The following is a 23370-nucleotide window of genomic DNA, read 5'->3' on the forward strand; positions in this document are numbered from 1 at the left end:
TGCCGAGTTCCTTTTACTCCTTTTAATCTTTCCTTAAATGCATGCCTGTGTTGGGTTAACAATAGGGTAGATAAGTATTTCATTTTTGGGTTGATATTATCAGATTGTTAACTATCAGTGGTCTATCCGTTTCTGATATAAGCTTATGCGGGGAGAAAATAGTTCTTGTTACTCATACTAGCATTGTTGCTTCTATATTTAAATAGAATGGCCCAGGAGGTATAATTAGGAGTTGATGTAATATGATTGGGATTAAGTTATATTGTTTGTTGAGCTGGAACGCTTTCTCAATTGGTGGCTGCTTTTAAGCCAACTATGGTGATGTTAGTATATACTCTCTAATAAAGGTTGTATCCTGATTCTAAGAAGCTGTACCTTCTTAGACTATATTTTAAATTTACATTAAAATTTTGTTTTTTTTAGGTAAATTTAAAGTTGAACTAAAATTCTGTTTGTGGGCAACCAGCTATCACCAGGCTCGTTAGGCTTTTCACCTCTACCCACAAATCTTCTCACTATTTTGCTACATAGATGAGTTGATCCTTTTAGATTGTTTATGGGTAGCTCGTCTGGTTTCGGGGAGCTTAGCTTAAGTTCTCTTTGTTAAGTCGTTTCTGGCTAGTTCATTATGCAAAAGGTAAAAGGGGTAATCTTTGCTGTTTAATACTGTTAAGATGTCTTTCATCATTCCCTTACGGTACTATCTCTATCGCTCCAATTAAAATTTCTATCTCCTATACTTTTATTATTTAACTAAATGTTTTACTTTATATGTCTGTGATACTTAAGTTTGGGGTTAGTTGGGCTAGCTTTTGTTCAAAGTGGTCATAAGTAATGAAATCTTCTGGGTGTAGGCCAGACGCTTTAGTTAAGCTACACTTTGATTAATCCAAGCACACCTTCCGGTATGCTTACCTTGTTACGACTTGTCTCCTCTTGTGTCTTAGTTAAGTTAATATGGTTATGGTTGTGTCTTATTACTTGAGGAGGGTGACGGGCGGTGTGTGCGTGCTTCATGGCCCTATTCAATTAAGCTCTCTATTCTTAATTTACTACTAAATCCTCCTTCAGTTTTTAATTTCATAAAAACGTTCGTGGAATGTTCTTGGGTAGAAAATGTAGCCCATTTCTTCCCACCCCATAAGTTACACCTTGACCTAACTTTTTTATGTAAAATGATTGTGCTTACTATTCTACCTTTTGAGGGTTTGCTGAAGATGGCGGTATATAGACTGAATTAGCAAAGGGTGGTGAGGTTTATCGGGGTTTATCGATTATAGAACAGGCTCCTCTAGAGGGATATAAAGCACCGCCAAGTCCTTTGAGTTTTAAGCTATTGCTAGTAGTCCTCTGGCGAATTATTTTGTTGTAAAATTATCTATGTTTAGGGCTAAGCATAGTGGGGTATCTAATCCCAGTTTGGGTCTTAGCTATCGTGTAGTCAGATTATTATAAAGTCACTTTCGTGGTCTATTTTATGGTAACTGTAGCTTTTTACGGCTTAGTTAAGTTTTAACTTTAGTGCAAAGGTATCTTAAACACGCTTTACGCCGTGGGCCTATTAGTTTGGGTTAATCGTATGACCGCGGTGGCTGGCACGAAATTTACCAACCCTTTTTAGTATGGCTTAGTCAAACTTTCGTTTATGGCTTAATTTTTATCACTGCTGTATCCCGTGGGGGTGTGGCTTAGCAAGGTGTTATGAGCTACTTAAGAGTGTGCTTGATACCTGCTCCTTTAGATCACTGCTGATTTTAAGGGCATTCTCACTGGGGCGTGGAGACTTGCATGTGTAAGTCTACTAAGAACTAATAGGAAGGCTAGGACCAAACCTTTGTGTTTATGGAGTCGTGCGACTCATCTTGGCATTTTCAGTGCCTTGCTTTATTAATTAAGCTACATTAACTTATACTGAAATTGTAGTGTGTATAATAAATAAAATACATAGTAAATATGAGAGGAAAAAAAAAGGGGATGCTATCTATAGATAGACCACGAGATCGAATGCGTGTAAGACTGTTGTGTTAAGTTAACTAGAGTAGCAATACATTTGTATACAATTTAAATAAAGCTTGTGAGTATTGTATGCACTTAGTCCTGTTTTTGGGGTTTGGCAGGACATAAATAAGTGTATAATAGATGACATGAGTTTATGGGGGGTAAGGGGGGTTTGTATAAGTTAACTTAATGTCTTGCGCGTGTACGTACGTGTACACACGTGTACGTACGTGTACACACGTGTACGTACGTGTACACACGTGTACGTACGTGTACGTACGTGTACGTACGTGTACACACGTGTACGTACGTGTACACACGTGTACGTACGTGTACACACGTGTACGTACGTGTACACACGTGTACGTACGTGTACACACGTGTACGTACGTGTACACACGTGTACGTACGTGTACACACGTGTACGTACGTGTACACACGTGTACGTACGTGTACACACGTGTACGTACGTGTACACACGTGTACGTACGTGTACACACGTGTGTCCTAGAATTATATGTCCTGAAACCATTGACTGAATAGCACCTTGATTTTATGCGTGAGTTGATAAATGATAATGAATAAGTCCAGCTACAAGTTATTTGACTGCATTAGGGCCGCGACGGGCATATTCCCTGAGAGCAGAAGATAAGTTAGAGTTAGTGCCGTTGCGGTCATAGATGAGTGATAGCAGATTCCCCCCCTAAAAATAAAAGATACCAAATGCATGACACCACAGTTATGTGTGATCATGGGCTGATTAGTCACTAGTCCATCGAGATGTCCCATTTGCGAGAATTAGTAGGATTGGAATAAATAGAGTCATGGCCCTGAGGTAAGAACCAGATGCCAGGTATAGTTTCATGATAGTAACCCCCACATTAGCATGGGCCCGGAGCGAGAAGAGTGACATTACAGGCAAGGATTGATGGTTTCTCGAGGCATGGTGATTAAGCCCTTATTGGACTAAGTGATATGCATCTAGTTACTGTTGAGGATCAATGGGTTGTGGAATTGGACTAGACATGTCCTATGTAAAGATATAATATCATGTACATGCTTATATGCATGGGGCAAGCCATTAATGCACGACGTACATAGGGGAGGGAAAGAAGGATTTTTTGGAGATACTGACATAGCACAGTAGAGGTGGTCCAATATATGAATGTAGGGGGTGTCAGGGAATAGTTTAAGAAGAATTTCAGCTTTGGGTGCTGATGGTGGAGCAAGAGCTTCTTCCTTGAGTCTTAGGGAGGGCGACTACTCTCCATTTTTGGTTTACAAGACCAAGGTAATGATTATACTACAAAGACTCTTCATTTTAGAAGATTATTTTCGATAACGCTAATTGTTGGCATTAGAATCAATAGGATGGTGAAATATAGAATTGAGGCGACCTGTCCGATAATGATGAAAGGGTGTTCAACTGGCTGTCCTCCAATCCAAGTTAAAGTGAGAAGATCGGCGACTAAAAGTCAGAATAGGCATTGGCTGAGGGGTCGGAATATTATACTGCGTTGCTTAGATGTGTGGAGGAATGGAATGAATGCTAAAATTAGGATGGAGAATACTAGGGCGAGTACACCTCCTAATTTATTAGGGATAGATCGTAGGATGGCATAGGCGAATAGGAAGTATCATTCAGGTTTGATATGTGGAGGGGTGTTTAGGGGGTTTGCAGGGGTGTAGTTGTCTGGATCTCCTAATAGGTCTGGTGAAAATAAAACTAGTGATATTAAGACTAGGAGCAGGAGTAGGATTCCTAGGATATCTTTAATTGTGTAGTAGGGGTGAAACGGAATTTTGTCTGAGTCTGATGTGATTCCTGAGGGGTTGTTGGATCCGGTTTCGTGTAGAAATAGGAGGTGTACTATTGCTAGAGCTGCGATGATGAATGGAAAGATAAAATGAAATGCAAAGAATCGTGTTAAGGTTGCTTTGTCTACTGAGAAGCCACCTCAGATTCACTCTACTAAGTTGGTTCCGATATAGGGGATGGCGGAGAGAAGGTTAGTGATTACAGTTGCCCCTCAAAATGATATTTGTCCTCACGGCAGTACATAGCCTATGAATGCTGTGGCTATGGTTGCGAATAGTAGTACAATTCCAATGTTTCATGTTTCTATGAATACATAGGATCCATAGTATAGGCCTCGTCCCACATGTATGAATAGGCAGATGAAGAATATGGAAGCGCCATTTGCATGTATATAGCGGATAATTCAGCCGTAGTTAACGTCTCGACAGATGTGGGTGACCGATGAAAAAGCTGTGGCCGTGTCCGATGTGTAGTGTATAGCTAGAAATAAACCTGTTAGAATCTGTAGAATCAAGCATACTCCTAATAAGGACCCGAAATTCCATCAAGCAGAGATGTTAGATGGCGCTGGGAGGTCAATGAATGAATTGTTGACAATTTTGGCTAGTGGGTGGGTTTTTCGAATGTTGGTCATTAATGTTCTTATAGTTGAAATACAACGATGATTTTTCATGTCATTAGTCATGGTTAAATTCCATGTAGGAATAATGATAACATACATTGTATTTATTTTAAGTATCGTTTTTGTGATGAGTTTTGTGGGTTTTGCCACTAAACCATCTCCTATTTATGGTGGGCTTGTGCTAATTATTAGCGGTGGGATTGGTTGTGCGATTGTTCTGAATTTTGGGGGTTCTTTTTTAGGGCTGATAGTGTTTTTAATTTATTTGGGGGGTATATTAGTAGTATTTGGTTATACAACTGCTATGGCTACTGAGCAATACCCTGAGGTGTGAGTTTCAAATAAGGCTGTTCTAGCGGCTTTTATTACTGGTCTATTGTCTGAGTTGTTGACTGCTTGCTATATTTTGAAGGATGATGAGGTGGAGGTAGTATTAAAGTTTAATGGAATAGGGGATTGGGTAATTTATGATACGGGGGACTCTGGGTTTTTTAGTGAAGAGGCTATGGGTATTGCGGCTTTATATAGTTATGGAACCTGGTTGGTGATTGTTACAGGTTGGTCGCTGTTAACTGGTGTGTTGGTTATCATGGAAGTTACCCGTGGTAATTAAGGATTAGTAGGCTGAGAATTATAGTTAGTATGAACGATAGGAAATAGAGCTTGATGAGACCCTTTTGATTTGAAATAAGGGTAGAAGATTTTATTTGGAAATACGAGATTGATTTGGGTAGGATGTTTTCTAGTCAGATGGAGTCCAGAAGTATAGATGCTGATTTCTGGCTGATGGTTAAACTTGTTTTAGGTGTGAGGCGGTGCATAATGGTTGGATAATAGCCAAGGAGGGTGGAAAATTTAAAGTAATTAGATGGATAGTTAAATTTGAGTCCTTGTATGGTAAGGTTTAGTTCTAGTGCCAGGATGAAACCCAAGATAGTTACTGCAAGGGCTATCATTTTTAGATAATGAGGCATAGTTATCTGTGGGATGGTGGTGGGTGTGATGCTGTGGGAGATAATGTATCCTGCAAATACACTTCCGATAAGGAGTCGTTTAATAGAGTTAATTAGGAGAGGATTATTCTCGTTGATAAGGATTATAGGGGAGAAGCGGGGCTGGCCTAGTAGAGCGAAGAATATAATTCGGGTGCTGTAGGCAGCGGTTAGGGATGTGGCAACGAGTGTAATTAAGAGGGCTCAGGCGTTGGTATTCGACGTGTTAGCGGACTCGATGATCAGGTCTTTGGAGTAGAATCCTGTAAGGAAAGGTATGCCTGTTAATGCGAGGCTTCCGACAATCAGGGAAGTTGTGGTGAAGGGAAGGACTTTAAATAGGCCACCTATCTTTCGAATGTCTTGTTCATCGTTTAGGCTGTGGATAATTGACCCTGAACATATGAATAACATAGCTTTAAAAAATGCGTGAGTGCAGATGTGTAAGAAGGCTAGGTAAGGCTGGTTAATGCCAATTGTTACTATTATTAGGCCTAGTTGGCTTGAGGTAGAGAACGCTACAATTTTTTTGATATCGTTCTGTGTAAGAGCGCAGATTGCAGTAAATAGTGTAGTAATAGCCCCTAAGCATAAAGTGAGGGTTTGAATAGTTTGATTATGCTCTATTAGTGGATGAAAGCGGATAAGAAGAAATACTCCTGCTACAACTATTGTGCTTGAGTGAAGTAGGGCTGATACAGGAGTGGGGCCTTCTATGGCTGAGGGGAGTCAGGGATGTAAGCCGAATTGAGCAGATTTACCGGTAGCTGCTAATAGTAAGCCAAGTAGCGGCAAATTAAAATTATCGTTTGTTGTAATAAAGATTTGTTGAAGGTCTCATGTGTTTAAGTTCAATAGAAACCATGCTATGGTTATAATGAAGCCTACATCTCCAATACGGTTATAGAGGATAGCTTGTAGGGCAGCTGTATTTGCATCGGTTCGGCCGTATCATCATCCAATAAGTAAAAATGATATAATGCCAACTCCTTCTCAGCCAATGAATAGTTGGAATATGTTGTTTGCGGTGACTAAGACTATTATAGTAATAAGAAATAAGAGAAGATACTTGAAAAATCGGTTAATATAAGGATCGGAGTGTATATATCATATAGAAAACTCTATAATAGACCACGTGACAAAAAGGGCTACGGGCACAAAGATTATTGAGAAGTAGTCTAATTTAAAACTCATGGATAGTTTTATGGTCTGGATTGTTATTCAATGTCAGTTTGAAACAATTGTTTCCTGTCCTGAGTAGATGAATATTATTGTGGGAATTATGCTAATTATGAATGCGTAAGAAGTAGCGGTTTTTACATAGTATGGGTATAGCTTATTTTTGTAGAGTTTAGTAGAGGTTATAATGATGGGCAAAGTAAGAATGACTAGAGCTGTGATTATGCATGAAGTAAATATATTTATTACTTTTATTTGGAGTTGCACCAATTTTTTGGTTCCTAAGACCAATGGATTACTTCTATCCTATAAAAGTTGAAAAAGCCATGTTCTTATACATGGGAGCATGAGTTAGCAGTTCTTGCAGTACTTTTTCGGTAAGCAAAAAGGTTTGAGCTTTTATTATTAGATTCACAATCTAATGTTTTTGTTAAACTATGCTTACAGTAGATGGGACCGAGAATAATTTTAGGGTTAAGGGATAGGAGGAGTAGAGGCAGTAGATGCAAGGTTATTAGGGCATTTTCTCGTGTGAATGACGGTTTGATATTTTTGATATGGTGGGAATATTTACCACGCTGTGTGGTGATTAGTATATAAAGTGAGTATAGGGCAGTGATGGTGATGTTAATTCCTATTAGAATAATAGTAATGTTGGATCATGAGAATGAGGATATCACTACAAATAGTTCTCCGATAAGATTAATTGTTGGAGGAAGAGCCAGATTTGTGAGGCTTGCTAATAACCATCAGGCTGCTATCAGGGGAAGGAGGGTTTGAAGTCCTCGTGCGAGAATCATAGTACGGCTATGGATTCGTTCGTAATTGGAGTTGGCTAAGCAGAATAGCATCGAGGATGTTAAACCATGGGCAATTATTAGGGCTGTTGCACCTATATAACTTCATGGTGTTTGAATAAGAACCGCTACAATAACGAGTGCCATATGACTAACTGAGGAGTATGCAATTAGGGATTTTAGATCTGTTTGACGGAGACAGATAGAGCTTGTTATGATTATGCCTCATAGAGATAATATTATGAAAGGATACGCTATGAAGTTGGTCAGGGGGTTTAGTAGGGTTGTAATTCGTATCATGCCATAGCCTCCTAATTTCAGGAGTACGGCGGCAAGTACCATGGAGCCGGCAATAGGGGCCTCTACGTGTGCTTTTGGTAGTCACAAGTGGAGGCCGTATAGAGGTATCTTTACTATGAATGCTATCATGCATGCCAATCATAAGAAAACATTAGATCAGGAGTTTGGCAGAGGTTGAATTCAGTATTGAATTATGAGAAAATTTAGGGAGCCCATGAAATTGTGGATGTAAAGGAGAGCTACTAGGAGTGGGAGAGATCCTATTAAAGTATAAAATAAGAAGTAGAGCCCTGCGTTTAGTCGTTCAGTTTGATTCCCCCATCGGGTAATAATGATCAGGGTTGGGATTAGTGTTGCCTCAAATAGGATGTAAAAGAAGATAAGTTCAGAGGCGGTGAAAGTTATAATTAGGAACAACTGGAGAAGAATCAGTATTGAAATATATAGTTTTTTTCGAGTTAAGGGTTCTTTTGATAAATGGTGTTGGCTTGCTATAAGTATAAGGGGTAGAAGTCATGTTGTAAGTGCTAGTAGCGGTGCTGATAGGGAGTCAGAGAAAAATATTAAGGAGGGGTTCAATGTATTATCATTTGGTTGATTCAGGTAGAATAAGCTGATTAAGCTGATTAGCAAACCATATGTTGTCGTGTTAATTCAGATTATGTTAGGCTTTGATACTCATGTAAGGGGGATCAGTATGATAGTGGGGATGATAATTTTTAGCATTGTAAGAGGTTTAGGTTTTGTACGTAATCAGTCCCGTAGGTGTTAGATACTATAACTAGTAGAGATAGTCCTAATGCTGCTTCGCAGGCAGCAAATACTAGTAGTACGATTGGTATCATGCTGGCTAATGTAAGGTGGTTGTTGAGAATAGTTACAGATATTATTACAAATAGTGATAATATTATGCCCTCTAAGCATAGTAGCGATGATATTAGGTGTGATCGATAAACAAGTATACCTATTAGAGAAAGAATGAATGCCAGAAAGATATTAATATATACTATGGACATATGATAATTATGAGATAAATCATAATCTAATGAGTCGAAATCATTTGTTTTGGCTTAAACTAATTATCATATTCGGTTCATTCTAGCCCCTTTTCGGTTCATTCGTACGCTAGGCTTGCAGCTAGGAGGGAGATTAGTAGGAGTGCTATGATAAGTATTGTTGTCAACTTGTTGGTTTGTGACGCTCAGGGAAGTGGGAGTAGGAGTGCGATTTCTAGGTCGAAAAGCAGGAATGTGATGGCAACTAGGAAGAATTTTATAGAGAAAGGTAGGCGAGCAGATCCCATGGGGTCAAAACCACATTCGTAGGGGCTTGTCTTGTCTGTATAAATATTTAGTTGGGGAAGTCAGAATGCGATTAGTACAAGTAAGGACGCTAGGGTTACATTAGTTATCAAGGTTAGTATTACGTTTATTACTTCTTTCCAGGTTGATCTGGAGCTAACTGATTGGAAGTCAATTGTACTAGTTATACTAAAGAAATAGGATCCTCATCAATAAATAGATACATATAAGAATAGTCAGACTACATCAACAAAGTGTCAATATCATGCAGCGGCTTCAAATCCGAAGTGGTGGTTTGATGTGAAGTGGTAGTATAGTTGTCGGAGAAAGCACACGATAAGGAATGTGGAGCCAATAATTACATGTAGTCCGTGAAACCCAGTAGCTATAAAAAAGGTAGATCCGTACACTCCGTCGGAGATTGTAAAAGATGTCTCGTAGTATTCGGAGGCCTGTAATAGTGTAAAATATACGCCTAAGGAGATTGTAATAAATAGGCCTTGAAGTATGTGTTTACGATTGCCTTCTATTAAACTATGATGGGCTCAAGTAATAGATACTCCGGAGGCTAGGAGGACTGAGGTGTTGAGTAGAGGAACTTCTAGTGGGTTAAGAGGAATAATGCCGGTGGGAGGTCAGCAACCTCCAAGTTCAGGAGTAGGGGCTAGGCTGGAATGGTAAAAGGCTCAAAAGAAGCCTGCAAAGAAAAATACTTCTGATACAATAAAAAGAACTATTCCGTACCGTAGTCCTTTTTGTACAATAGGGGTGTGATGTCCTTGGAATGTGCCTTCTCGGATCACATCTCGTCATCACTGGTATATGGTTAGCAGGTTGGTTGTGAATCCTAATGTAAGTAGGGATATTGAGTTATAGTGAAATCATATGATAAGACCCGATGTTATAAGAAGGGCAGAAAGGGCTCCTGTTAGCGGTCATGGGCTTGGGTTAACTATATGGTAAGCGTGAGTTTGGTGGGTCATTAGGTGTTGTCATGTAAGTATAGACTTACTAGTAAGGTAAAGACATAGGCTTGAATTAAGGCAACAGCAAACTCTAGAATCGTAAATAGAATTAAAATAATAAAAGTGATGAAAGCTGTGGTCGCGCTAATATTAATAAGAGCTAAGGTAGCCCCTCCAATCAAATGGATTAGGAGGTGTCCTGCAGTAATATTGGCGGTTAATCGAACGGCTAGAGCTATGGGTTGAATGAATAGACTAATAGTTTCGATGATTACTAGTATTGGAATTAGGGGAAGAGGGGTGCCTTGGGGTAGAAAGTGTGCCAAGGATGCTTTGGTCTTATAGCGGAAACCGGTAATTACTGTCCCTGCTCATAGGGGGATTGCTATTCCGAGGTTTATAGAGAGTTGTGTCGTGGGCGTAAATGAGTGGGGTAGTAGTCCAAGTAGGTTAGTTGAACCAATGAATAGAATTAGTGATATAAGTATGAGAGCTCAGGTTCGTCCCTTTTGATTATGAATTGCTAGTATTTGTTTTGATGTTAATTGAATTAATCATTGCTGAATGGAGATTAACCGATTATTGATTAGGCGATTGGGTGCTGGGAATAAAATGGAAGGGAATATGACGATCAGTACTACAATAGGGAGACCTATTATTGAGGGGGCAGCGAAAGAGGCGAATAAATTTTCGTTCATTTGTTTTCTCAAGGATTATGTTGACTAGTGATTTTAGTAGACTTGGTTATTGGGTTTTCCGGGTAGTGGTGATTTGAAATTTTTAGTTGGAATAGAATGAAGAGGGTGAGAAATATTGAAAAGATTATAATAAATCAGGTGGATGTGTCTAGCTGTGGCATTTCATTAAGGGGAGGTTAAAACTCCCAGTCTTTAACTTAAAAGGTTAATGCTTTATAGCTTCTTAATGAGTAAGTCTAGTCTAGGTTATACTATTAAGGCAGATCAGGTTTCAAAATAAGATAGGGGGACTATTTCAAGAACAATGGGTATAAAGCTATGGTTAGATCCGCAGATTTCAGAGCACTGGCCATAATACAGTCCCGGTCGTATGGCTATAAGGGTGGTTTGGTTTAGTCGTCCTGGAATAGCGTCAGTTTTTAGACCTAGTGATGGAACAGCTCATGAATGCAAAACGTCTTCTGAAGAAATAAGTATTCGGATGGTTATTTCTATTGGGAGGACAACTCGGTTGTCTACTTCTAATAGTCGGAGTTCTCCTGGCTTTAATTCTTGTGTTGGGATTATGTAGGAGTCAAAGTTTAAGTCTTCATAATCAGTATATTCATAGCTTCAGTATCATTGGTGGCCTATTGTTTTCACGGTTAAAGAGGGGTTATTGATTTCGTCTATTATATAAAGGATTCGGAGGGAAGGTAGAGCGATTAGGATTAGGGTAATGGCGGGTAGGATAGTTCATACTGTTTCTACTTCCTGTGCGTCTATTGTGCTTGTATGAGTTAATTTTGTAGTCAATATTAGGGAAATGATGTAGAGAACTAAAGAACTGATTAAGAATACAATTATTAGTGTATGGTCATGAAAATGAAGTAGCTCCTCTATAATAGGGGAGGTTGCGTCCTGTAATCCGAGTTGAAATGGGTACGCCATAGAGGTATATAGGGGTTTCACCTATAATTTAACCTTGACAAAGTTATGTAATATTTTACTAATACCTCCTGATTGAGAAAGACATAGTGGTTATGACATTGGCTTGAAACCAATTTTAGGGGGTTCGATTCCTTCCTTTCTTATTTTTGGATTACATATGTAGGTTCTTCGAACGTGTGATATGGAGGGGGACATCCATGTAGTCATTCAATATTAGTTGTAGTAAGTTCTACTATAGCAACTTCTCGTTTGGATGCAAAGGCCTCTCAGATTATAAAAATTATAAGCATCACCGCTGTAAGCGAGATAAACGATCCTATAGAGGAGACGGTATTTCAGGTGGTATATGCATCTGGATAGTCAGAGTACCGACGAGGTATTCCGGATAAACCTAGGAAATGCTGAGGGAAGAAAGTTATATTTACTCCCACAAATATAATTGTAAAGTGAATCTTTGCTCAAGTATCGTTAAGAGTATAACCTGAGAATAAGGGGAATCAGTGGGCAAATCCTCCCATAATGGCAAAAACTGCTCCCATTGAGAGCACATAGTGAAAATGAGCTACAACATAATACGTATCATGAAGAACGATGTCTAAGGACGAATTAGCTAGGACAATGCCTGTTAGCCCGCCTACTGTGAATAAGAAAATAAACCCTAAAGCTCATAGCATAGCTGGAGATCATTTAATATTGCCTCCGTGAAGTGTTGCCAGTCAACTAAATACTTTTACTCCTGTTGGAATAGCGATAATTATAGTGGCGGATGTGAAGTATGCTCGTGTGTCTACGTCTATTCCTACAGTAAACATATGGTGAGCTCATACGATAAAGCCTAAAAACCCAATAGATATTATTGCCCATACTATTCCTATATAGCCGAAAGGCTCTTTTTTCCCTGAGTAGTAAGTGACAATGTGAGAAATTATTCCGAACCCTGGCAGGATAAGAATGTAAACTTCAGGATGTCCGAAGAATCAGAATAAGTGTTGATATAGGATAGGGTCTCCTCCTCCAGCGGGATCGAAAAATGTCGTATTAAGATTACGGTCTGTTAAAAGTATTGTAATTCCAGCAGCCAGTACAGGCAGGGATAGTAGGAGTAGAACTGCTGTAATTAGTACTGATCATACAAATAGGGGGGTTTGATACTGGGATATTGCAGGGGGTTTTATGTTGATAATAGTAGTAATGAAATTAATTGCCCCTAAAATAGAAGAGACTCCGGCTAAATGTAAGGAGAAAATTGTAAGATCAACGGATGCTCCTGCATGGGCCAGATTGCCAGCCAGTGGGGGGTAAACGGTCCACCCCGTTCCTGCACCTGCTTCTACCATAGAAGATGCTAATAGTAGAAGAAAAGATGGAGGAAGAAGTCAGAAGCTCATGTTATTTATTCGGGGGAATGCCATGTCCGGAGCACCAATTATTAATGGCACTAGTCAGTTTCCAAAGCCCCCAATTATAATGGGCATGACTATGAAGAAGATTATTACGAAAGCATGGGCGGTTACGACGACGTTATAAATTTGATCGTCGCCTAGTAAAGTACCGGGCTGACCTAGTTCGGCTCGGATGAGGAGGCTCAAGGCAGTGCCTACTATGCCGGCTCATGCTCCAAATAGTAAGTATAAAGTACCAATATCTTTGTGATTAGTAGAGAACAGTCATCGGTTAATGAACATAGGTAAAATGGCTGATAAAAGCATTAGACTGTAAATCTAAAAATAGAGGTTTAAGTCCTCTTTTTGCCAAGCTCTGTGGTGAATTTTCATATTGAATTGCAAATTCAAAGAAGCAGCCTAGACGCCGCCGGGGCTTCTCCCGCCTTTTTTTTCTACGCGGCGGGAGAAGGTAGATTGAAGCCAGTTACTAGGGTATTTAGCTGTTAACTAAAATTTCGTGAGGTAGAAGCTCACCAATCTAGGGAGGGCTTAGCTTAATTAAAGTGTTTGATTTGCATTCAATTGATGTAAGATAGATTCTTGCAGCCCTTAGAGGTGATTTGGTCAGGGGTTAAGTGTATAGCACTTGCTTAGAGCTTTGAAGGCTCTTGGTCTGGTCTAACCTAAACTCCTAGTCCAAGACTGATAATATAGGTGTTAGCGGGAGTAGTATAGTTGAGATAATGATTAAGGGGGGTAGTAGGGTTGCCTTTTTTGTGTACTCGAATTGTCATTTTATTTTTATGTTATTTGTGGACGGGAATATGGTAAGTGCGGTGCTATATGTGAGTCGCAGGTAGAAATATAAGTTAAGTAGAGCGGTGATGGCTATTAGTGTTGGAATAATAATTATGTTATTTTTTGTTAATTCTTGAATAATTATTCATTTAGGGATGAAGCCAGATAATGGGGGTAGTCCTCCTAGGGATAATATTAAGATTAAGATTATGGAGGTGATTAGGGGAAATTTATTTCATATGTGGGATAAGGATAAGGTTGTGGTGGATGAGTTTAATATGAATAGTATGAAGGTAGATAGTGTTATTAGAATATATAAAGTTAAGTTTAGGATTATTATTGTAGGGTTGTAAATAATGATAGCGGCTATTCAGCCTATGTGGGCAATGGAGGAGTATGCTATGATTTTTCGTAGTTGAGTTTGATTTAGTCCGCCTCAGCCTCCTACTAGAACGGATGCGAGGGCTATTAGTATAAGAAGGTTGGTGTTAATTGATGGGGAGATTTGATATAGGATGGATATAGGTGCGATTTTTTGTCATGTTAGTAGGATTATTCCTGATATAAGTGTTACTCCTTGTGCTACTTCGGGAACTCAGAAGTGGAATGGAGATAGGCCTAGTTTTATTGTTAGGGCGGTGGTTATTATGATGGATGCGATGGGGTTTGAGATTTTTGAGATTACTCATTGGCCGGAGTAAAGAAGGTTAATGGTGACTCCTATTATTAGTAATATTGAGGCAGTAGCTTGTGTAAGAAAATATTTTGTAGAGGCTTCTATGGCTCGTGGATTATACTTTTTTATGAGGATAGGGATGATGGCTAGCATGTTTATTTCGAATCCAATTCAGATCAGTAATCAGTGCGAGCTTAGTATGACGATTATGGTCCCTGCCATGATAGTTGCTATAATAATAGTGAGAATAGGGGGTTTTATTAGTACGGGAAGGGTATAAACCAACATTTTCGGGGTATGGGCCCGATAGCTTAATTTAGCTGACCTTACTGTAGAATATAGTGTAAGTTTGGTAGCACGAAGATCTTTGAATTCTTAAGATTAGGTTCGAAGCCTATTATTCTAGAAATAAGAGGATTTAAACCTCTATTATTTACTCTATCAAAGTAACTCTTTTATCAGACATATTTCTTATGTTTGGGGTGGGATACTCGCGGTAATAATGGGTAAGGCAACATGTCATATGCATAGGGCTAAAGTTAGGGGTAGAAAATTTTTTCACAATAAGTGTATTAATTGATCATAGCGGAATCGAGGGTATGATGCTCGAATTCATAGGAAGCAGATAGTTAGTAAGAGGGTTTTTATAGTGAAGTTAATAGAGTAGAGTTCTGGTATAAATGGGTTGTGGAATGCACCGAAGAATAGAATTGTTGTGAGGATATTTATTATAATGATATTTGCGTACTCTGCTAGAAAGAATAGGGCAAAAGGACCCGCTGCATACTCTACGTTAAATCCAGAAACTAGTTCGGATTCTCCTTCAGTTAAGTCGAAGGGGGCTCGGTTAGTTTCTGCTAGAGTAGAAATGAATCATATCATGGCTAGGGGCCAGGCCGGAAAGATTAGTCATATATGTTCTTGGGTGATAATTAGTGTGGATAGTGTAAATGACCCGTTTATTAGGAGGACTGATAGGAGAATGATTGCTAGTGTTACTTCATATGAGATTGTTTGAGCTACTGCTCGGAGGGCTCCGATTAGAGCGTATTTGGAGTTTGAGGCTCATCCTGACCAAAGGATGGAGTATACGGCGAGACTTGATATTGCTAGTATGAATAGGACTCCTAAGTTTATATTAATGAGTGGGTAGGGCATTGGGAGAGGGATTCATATAGTTAGGGCTAGTGATAGAGCTAGAATGGGGGCTAGAATGAATATTGATATGGAGGATGTAAGTGGTCGTAGAGGTTCTTTTGTGAAGAGTTTTACTGCATCTGCGATTGGTTGAAGGAGGCCGTAGGGGCCTACGATATTAGGCCCTTTTCGAAGTTGTATGTAGCCTAAGACTTTTCGTTCAACGAGGGTGAGGAAGGCTACGGCAAGAAGGATTGGGATGATAAGAGAGATAATGTTGATAAAGAACATTTTGTTAGGGAGAGGAATTGAACCTCTGATAATAAAGGTTTAAGTTTTACGCAGTTACCGGGCTCTGCCACCCTAACAAAGCCCCTTTTCTCGGGCTTATGAGGAGATAAACTGGTTAGATTGAGTTGACTTCATCTATTAGTTTTAAGGCGCCTTTGTGAGGTAGGCCTTACATCCCTTGTCCTTTCGTACTGGGGGAGGTTATATAATAGATAGAAACCGACCTGGATTACTCCGGTCTGAACTCAGATCACGTAGGACTTTAATCGTTGAACAAACGAACCCTTAATAGCTGCTGCACCATTAGGATGTCCTGATCCAACATCGAGGTCGTAAACCCTATTGTCGATATGGACTCTTGAATAGGATTGCGCTGTTATCCCTAGGGTAACTTGTTCCGTTGATCAAAAATTATTGGATCAATAAGTGATGTTATATTTTGACTTGTGGGTCTAAATTTTAATCACTCGGGAGTTTTTTTATATTCCGAGGTCACCCCAACCTAAATTGCTAACCCACAATAATGGTGTAATGTTATGCCTTGTAGGTATTTAGTATCCATAAGTTTGGGTTAGTTAATTAAAGCTCCATAGGGTCTTCTCGTCTTATTGTGGCATTCCCGCCTCTTCACGGGAAGGTCAATTTCACTGATTGGGAATAAGAGACAGTTAAACCCTCGTGTGGCCATTCATACAAGTCCTTATTTAGAGAACAAATGATTATGCTACCTTTGCACGGTCAGGATACCGCGGCCGTTAAACAAGTGTCACTGGGCAGGCAGTGCCTCCAATACTAGAAATGCTGGAGGTGATGTTTTTGGTAAACAGGCGGGGTTTGTGTTTGCCGAGTTCCTTTTACTCCTTTTAATCTTTCCTTAAATGCATGCCTGTGTTGGGTTAACAATAGGGTAGATAAGTATTTCATTTTTGGGTTGATATTATCAGATTGTTAACTATCAGTGGTCTATCCGTTTCTGATATAAGCTTATGCGGGGAGAAAATAGTTCTTGTTACTCATACTAGCATTGTTGCTTCTATATTTAAATAGAATGGCCCAGGAGGTATAATTAGGAGTTGATGTAATATGATTGGGATTAAGTTATATTGTTTGTTGAGCTGGAACGCTTTCTCAATTGGTGGCTGCTTTTAAGCCAACTATGGTGATGTTAGTATATACTCTCTAATAAAGGTTGTATCCTGATTCTAAGAAGCTGTACCTTCTTAGACTATATTTTAAATTTACATTAAAATTTTGTTTTTTTTAGGTAAATTTAAAGTTGAACTAAAATTCTGTTTGTGGGCAACCAGCTATCACCAGGCTCGTTAGGCTTTTCACCTCTACCCACAAATCTTCTCACTATTTTGCTACATAGATGAGTTGATCCTTTTAGATTGTTTATGGGTAGGTCGTCTGGTTTCGGGGAGCTTAGCTTAAGTTCTCTTTGTTAAGTCGTTTCTGGCTAGTTCATTATGCAAAAGGTAAAAGGGGTAATCTTTGCTGTTTAATACTGTTAAGATGTCTTTCATCATTCCCTTACGGTACTATCTCTATCGCTCCAATTAAAATTTCTATCTCCTATACTTTTATTATTTAACTAAATGTTTTACTTTATATGTCTGTGATACTTAAGTTTGGGGTTAGTTGGGCTAGCTTTTGTTCAAAGTGGTCATAAGTAATGAAATCTTCTGGGTGTAGGCCAGACGCTTTAGTTAAGCTACACTTTGATTAATCCAAGCACACCTTCCGGTATGCTTACCTTGTTACGACTTGTCTCCTCTTGTGTCTTAGTTAAGTTAATATGGTTATGGTTGTGTCTTATTACTTGAGGAGGGTGACGGGCGGTGTGTGCGTGCTTCATGGCCCTATTCAATTAAGCTCTCTATTCTTAATTTACTACTAAATCCTCCTTCAGTTTTTAATTTCATAAAAACGTTCGTGGAATGTTCTTGGGTAGAAAATGTAGCCCATTTCTTCCCACCCCATAAGTTACACCTTGACCTAACTTTTTTATGTAAAATGATTGTGCTTACTATTCTACCTTTTGAGGGTTTGCTGAAGATGGCGGTATATAGACTGAATTAGCAAAGGGTGGTGAGGTTTATCGGGGTTTATCGATTATAGAACAGGCTCCTCTAGAGGGATATAAAGCACCGCCAAGTCCTTTGAGTTTTAAGCTATTGCTAGTAGTCCTCTGGCGAATTATTTTGTTGTAAAATTATCTATGTTTAGGGCTAAGCATAGTGGGGTATCTAATCCCAGTTTGGGTCTTAGCTATCGTGTAGTCAGATTATTATAAAGTCACTTTCGTGGTCTATTTTATGGTAACTGTAGCTTTTTACGGCTTAGTTAAGTTTTAACTTTAGTGCAAAGGTATCTTAAACACGCTTTACGCCGTGGGCCTATTAGTTTGGGTTAATCGTATGACCGCGGTGGCTGGCACGAAATTTACCAACCCTTTTTAGTATGGCTTAGTCAAACTTTCGTTTATGGCTTAATTTTTATCACTGCTGTATCCCGTGGGGGTGTGGCTTAGCAAGGTGTTATGAGCTACTTAAGAGTGTGCTTGATACCTGCTCCTTTAGATCACTGCTGATTTTAAGGGCATTCTCACTGGGGCGTGGAGACTTGCATGTGTAAGTCTACTAAGAACTAATAGGAAGGCTAGGACCAAACCTTTGTGTTTATGGAGTCGTGCGACTCATCTTGGCATTTTCAGTGCCTTGCTTTATTAATTAAGCTACATTAACTTATACTGAAATTGTAGTGTGTATAATAAATAAAATACATAGTAAATATGAGAGGAAAAAAAAAGGGGATGCTATCTATAGATAGACCACGAGATCGAATGCGTGTAAGACTGTTGTGTTAAGTTAACTAGAGTAGCAATACATTTGTATACAATTTAAATAAAGCTTGTGAGTATTGTATGCACTTAGTCCTGTTTTTGGGGTTTGGCAGGACATAAATAAGTGTATAATAGATGACATGAGTTTATGGGGGGTAAGGGGGGTTTGTATAAGTTAACTTAATGTCTTGCGCGTGTACGTACGTGTACACACGTGTACGTACGTGTACACACGTGTACGTACGTGTACACACGTGTACGTACGTGTACGTACGTGTACGTACGTGTACACACGTGTACGTACGTGTACACACGTGTACGTACGTGTACACACGTGTACGTACGTGTACACACGTGTACGTACGTGTACACACGTGTACGTACGTGTACACACGTGTACGTACGTGTACACACGTGTACGTACGTGTACACACGTGTACGTACGTGTACACACGTGTACGTACGTGTACACACGTGTACGTACGTGTACACACGTGTGTCCTAGAATTATATGTCCTGAAACCATTGACTGAATAGCACCTTGATTTTATGCGTGAGTTGATAAATGATAATGAATAAGTCCAGCTACAAGTTATTTGACTGCATTAGGGCCGCGACGGGCATATTCCCTGAGAGCAGAAGATAAGTTAGAGTTAGTGCCGTTGCGGTCATAGATGAGTGATAGCAGATTCCCCCCCTAAAAATAAAAGATACCAAATGCATGACACCACAGTTATGTGTGATCATGGGCTGATTAGTCACTAGTCCATCGAGATGTCCCATTTGCGAGAATTAGTAGGATTGGAATAAATAGAGTCATGGCCCTGAGGTAAGAACCAGATGCCAGGTATAGTTTCATGATAGTAACCCCCACATTAGCATGGGCCCGGAGCGAGAAGAGTGACATTACAGGCAAGGATTGATGGTTTCTCGAGGCATGGTGATTAAGCCCTTATTGGACTAAGTGATATGCATCTAGTTACTGTTGAGGATCAATGGGTTGTGGAATTGGACTAGACATGTCCTATGTAAAGATATAATATCATGTACATGCTTATATGCATGGGGCAAGCCATTAATGCACGACGTACATAGGGGAGGGAAAGAAGGATTTTTTGGAGATACTGACATAGCACAGTAGAGGTGGTCCAATATATGAATGTAGGGGGTGTCAGGGAATAGTTTAAGAAGAATTTCAGCTTTGGGTGCTGATGGTGGAGCAAGAGCTTCTTCCTTGAGTCTTAGGGAGGGCGACTACTCTCCATTTTTGGTTTACAAGACCAAGGTAATGATTATACTACAAAGACTCTTCATTTTAGAAGATTATTTTCGATAACGCTAATTGTTGGCATTAGAATCAATAGGATGGTGAAATATAGAATTGAGGCGACCTGTCCGATAATGATGAAAGGGTGTTCAACTGGCTGTCCTCCAATCCAAGTTAAAGTGAGAAGATCGGCGACTAAAAGTCAGAATAGGCATTGGCTGAGGGGTCGGAATATTATACTGCGTTGCTTAGATGTGTGGAGGAATGGAATGAATGCTAAAATTAGGATGGAGAATACTAGGGCGAGTACACCTCCTAATTTATTAGGGATAGATCGTAGGATGGCATAGGCGAATAGGAAGTATCATTCAGGTTTGATATGTGGAGGGGTGTTTAGGGGGTTTGCAGGGGTGTAGTTGTCTGGATCTCCTAATAGGTCTGGTGAAAATAAAACTAGTGATATTAAGACTAGGAGCAGGAGTAGGATTCCTAGGATATCTTTAATTGTGTAGTAGGGGTGAAACGGAATTTTGTCTGAGTCTGATGTGATTCCTGAGGGGTTGTTGGATCCGGTTTCGTGTAGAAATAGGAGGTGTACTATTGCTAGAGCTGCGATGATGAATGGAAAGATAAAATGAAATGCAAAGAATCGTGTTAAGGTTGCTTTGTCTACTGAGAAGCCACCTCAGATTCACTCTACTAAGTTGGTTCCGATATAGGGGATGGCGGAGAGAAGGTTAGTGATTACAGTTGCCCCTCAAAATGATATTTGTCCTCACGGCAGTACATAGCCTATGAATGCTGTGGCTATGGTTGCGAATAGTAGTACAATTCCAATGTTTCATGTTTCTATGAATACATAGGATCCATAGTATAGGCCTCGTCCCACATGTATGAATAGGCAGATGAAGAATATGGAAGCGCCATTTGCATGTATATAGCGGATAATTCAGCCGTAGTTAACGTCTCGACAGATGTGGGTGACCGATGAAAAAGCTGTGGCCGTGTCCGATGTGTAGTGTATAGCTAGAAATAAACCTGTTAGAATCTGTAGAATCAAGCATACTCCTAATAAGGACCCGAAATTCCATCAAGCAGAGATGTTAGATGGCGCTGGGAGGTCAATGAATGAATTGTTGACAATTTTGGCTAGTGGGTGGGTTTTTCGAATGTTGGTCATTAATGTTCTTATAGTTGAAATACAACGATGATTTTTCATGTCATTAGTCATGGTTAAATTCCATGTAGGAATAATGATAACATACATTGTATTTATTTTAAGTATCGTTTTTGTGATGAGTTTTGTGGGTTTTGCCACTAAACCATCTCCTATTTATGGTGGGCTTGTGCTAATTATTAGCGGTGGGATTGGTTGTGCGATTGTTCTGAATTTTGGGGGTTCTTTTTTAGGGCTGATAGTGTTTTTAATTTATTTGGGGGGTATATTAGTAGTATTTGGTTATACAACTGCTATGGCTACTGAGCAATACCCTGAGGTGTGAGTTTCAAATAAGGCTGTTCTAGCGGCTTTTATTACTGGTCTATTGTCTGAGTTGTTGACTGCTTGCTATATTTTGAAGGATGATGAGGTGGAGGTAGTATTAAAGTTTAATGGAATAGGGGATTGGGTAATTTATGATACGGGGGACTCTGGGTTTTTTAGTGAAGAGGCTATGGGTATTGCGGCTTTATATAGTTATGGAACCTGGTTGGTGATTGTTACAGGTTGGTCGCTGTTAACTGGTGTGTTGGTTATCATGGAAGTTACCCGTGGTAATTAAGGATTAGTAGGCTGAGAATTATAGTTAGTATGAACGATAGGAAATAGAGCTTGATGAGACCCTTTTGATTTGAAATAAGGGTAGAAGATTTTATTTGGAAATACGAGATTGATTTGGGTAGGATGTTTTCTAGTCAGATGGAGTCCAGAAGTATAGATGCTGATTTCTGGCTGATGGTTAAACTTGTTTTAGGTGTGAGGCGGTGCATAATGGTTGGATAATAGCCAAGGAGGGTGGAAAATTTAAAGTAATTAGATGGATAGTTAAATTTGAGTCCTTGTATGGTAAGGTTTAGTTCTAGTGCCAGGATGAAACCCAAGATAGTTACTGCAAGGGCTATCATTTTTAGATAATGAGGCATAGTTATCTGTGGGATGGTGGTGGGTGTGATGCTGTGGGAGATAATGTATCCTGCAAATACACTTCCGATAAGGAGTCGTTTAATAGAGTTAATTAGGAGAGGATTATTCTCGTTGATAAGGATTATAGGGGAGAAGCGGGGCTGGCCTAGTAGAGCGAAGAATATAATTCGGGTGCTGTAGGCAGCGGTTAGGGATGTGGCAACGAGTGTAATTAAGAGGGCTCAGGCGTTGGTATTCGACGTGTTAGCGGACTCGATGATCAGGTCTTTGGAGTAGAATCCTGTAAGGAAAGGTATGCCTGTTAATGCGAGGCTTCCGACAATCAGGGAAGTTGTGGTGAAGGGAAGGACTTTAAATAGGCCACCTATCTTTCGAATGTCTTGTTCATCGTTTAGGCTGTGGATAATTGACCCTGAACATATGAATAACATAGCTTTAAAAAATGCGTGAGTGCAGATGTGTAAGAAGGCTAGGTAAGGCTGGTTAATGCCAATTGTTACTATTATTAGGCCTAGTTGGCTTGAGGTAGAGAACGCTACAATTTTTTTGATATCGTTCTGTGTAAGAGCGCAGATTGCAGTAAATAGTGTAGTAATAGCCCCTAAGCATAAAGTGAGGGTTTGAATAGTTTGATTATGCTCTATTAGTGGATGAAAGCGGATAAGAAGAAATACTCCTGCTACAACTATTGTGCTTGAGTGAAGTAGGGCTGATACAGGAGTGGGGCCTTCTATGGCTGAGGGGAGTCAGGGATGTAAGCCGAATTGAGCAGATTTACCGGTAGCTGCTAATAGTAAGCCAAGTAGCGGCAAATTAAAATTATCGTTTGTTGTAATAAAGATTTGTTGAAGGTCTCATGTGTTTAAGTTCAATAGAAACCATGCTATGGTTATAATGAAGCCTACATCTCCAATACGGTTATAGAGGATAGCTTGTAGGGCAGCTGTATTTGCATCGGTTCGGCCGTATCATCATCCAATAAGTAAAAATGATATAATGCCAACTCCTTCTCAGCCAATGAATAGTTGGAATATGTTGTTTGCGGTGACTAAGACTATTATAGTAATAAGAAATAAGAGAAGATACTTGAAAAATCGGTTAATATAAGGATCGGAGTGTATATATCATATAGAAAACTCTATAATAGACCACGTGACAAAAAGGGCTACGGGCACAAAGATTATTGAGAAGTAGTCTAATTTAAAACTCATGGATAGTTTTATGGTC

General features: G+C 39.5%; 2 pseudogenes; both read right to left on the reverse strand.

Annotated features, from left to right (window-relative positions):
- Positions 1–882: 882 nt before the first annotated feature.
- LOC144309925 (18S ribosomal RNA) lies at positions 883–1837 on the reverse strand (annotated as a pseudogene).
- Positions 1838–17611: 15774 nt separating this feature from the next.
- LOC144309926 (18S ribosomal RNA) lies at positions 17612–18566 on the reverse strand (annotated as a pseudogene).
- Positions 18567–23370: the final 4804 nt, after the last annotated feature.

This window comes from Canis aureus, unplaced genomic scaffold (genome assembly GCF_053574225.1).
Source record: "Canis aureus isolate CA01 unplaced genomic scaffold, VMU_Caureus_v.1.0 ptg000259l_RagTag, whole genome shotgun sequence".
NCBI lineage: Eukaryota > Metazoa > Chordata > Mammalia > Carnivora > Canidae > Canis > Canis aureus.